This window comes from Lactuca saligna, chromosome 7, assembly GCF_052625555.1.
Source record: "Lactuca saligna cultivar CGN05327 chromosome 7, ASM5262555v1, whole genome shotgun sequence".
Lineage (NCBI taxonomy): Eukaryota > Viridiplantae > Streptophyta > Magnoliopsida > Asterales > Asteraceae > Lactuca > Lactuca saligna.
In genome coordinates this window covers 80,326,256-80,327,955 of record NC_136423.1, presented here as the reverse complement: position 1 = coordinate 80,327,955, position 1,700 = coordinate 80,326,256, and positions in this window count along the sequence as shown.

Sequence of the window (1,700 nt, the reverse complement as noted above, 5' to 3'; positions counted from 1 at the left end):
GCTCTCATCTCCTCCTCAGCCTCCCACATCCATTCACACCCCTTCCGGTGCTGCCATTGCACCTTCACTAGCTGAATTACCTTGTTCCTCAAGGTCTTGATCTTCCGTTCCAGAATCGCGACCGGCCTCTCAATATAATTCAGGCCGCTATCAACCTGAATGTCCTCTAGGGGAACGACTGCTGTCTCATCCACCAAACACTTCCTTAACTGCGACACGTGGAAGGTGTTGTGTATCTGACTAAGCTCCTCGGGAAGATCCAATCGATAAGCAACCCGACCCACCCGGGCCAAAACCCTGAAAGGACCAATAAATCTGGGGCCCAATTTGCCCCTCTTCCGGAACCTGATGACACCTTTCCAAGGTGAGACTTTCAGAAGAACCATATCTCCCACCTGGAACTCCAAGTACGAACGCCTCCTGTCGGCGTAGCTCTTCTGCCGACTCTGCGCAGTCTGCAGCCTACTACGGACCTACTGGATCAACTCAGTCGTCTTGAGCACCACTTCGGTGCTCCCCATGACTCGCTGACCGACCTCGCCCCAACAAATCGGGGTCCTGCACTTCCTTCCATATAACATCTCAAAAGGAGGTCGATCAATGCTCGCATGATAACTGTTGTTATACGAGAATTCCGCTAACGGAAGATACGTATCCCAACTGCCCCCAAAATCTAGAACACATGCCCTAAGCATGTCCTCAAGAGTCTGAATCGTCCTCTCGCTCTGCCCGTCAGTATGAGGGTGGAAAGCGGTGCTGAAATGGAGACGAGTACCCATCTCGTCGTGGAACCGCTTCTAGAATCTGGAGGTGAAACGAACATCTCGGTCCGACACCACCGATACCGGCACTCCATGGCGTGCCACAATCTCCCGCACATAGATATCGGCTAACTTTTCCGCCGATATACTCTCCTGAATCGGAATAAAATGAGCACTCTTCGTCAACCGATCCACTACTACCCATATCGAGTCCACTCCACGTGCGGTCCTGGGGAGTTTGGTGACAAATCCATGGTGATATCCTCCCATTTCCACACGGGAATGTCTAACGGCTGCATCTTGCCATGAGGTCTCTGGTGCTCCGCCTTGACCTTCCGGCAGGTCAAACATCTCTCAACATACCAAGCGACGTCCCGCTTCATGCAGGGCCACCAATAATCAGGTCGAAGATCTCGATACGTCTTCGTCGCTCCTGGGTGGATAGAAAATCGAGACTTATGAGCCTCGTCCATCAATACTTGCTGTACCCCACCCCAGTACGGTACCCACACCCTACCATGAAGCGTCAAAAAACCCCAACTGTCGTAATCAAATGAAGCTACTCGGCCCACTATCCTCTCACACTTCTGTCTCTCCTCCTTGAGGCCCTCCATCTGAGCCTCCTTGATCCGCTCCAACAACGGAGTGATCACTGTCATCCTCATACACAGATCTCTGATAGGGGCCGTCGACACCTTGCGGCTCAGGGCGTCGGCCACCACATTGGCCTTCCCTGGATGATAAAGGATCTCACAGTCATAGTCCTTCAGTACGTCCAACCATCTCCTCTGCCTAATGTTCAAACTCGGATGATCCATAAGATATCGCAAACTCTTGTGATCCGTGTAAATAGTACAGCGGACCCCGTAAAGGTAATGTCTCCAAATCTTGAGGGCAAATACAACTGCCCCCAGCTCCAAGTCGTGGGTAGGATAATTA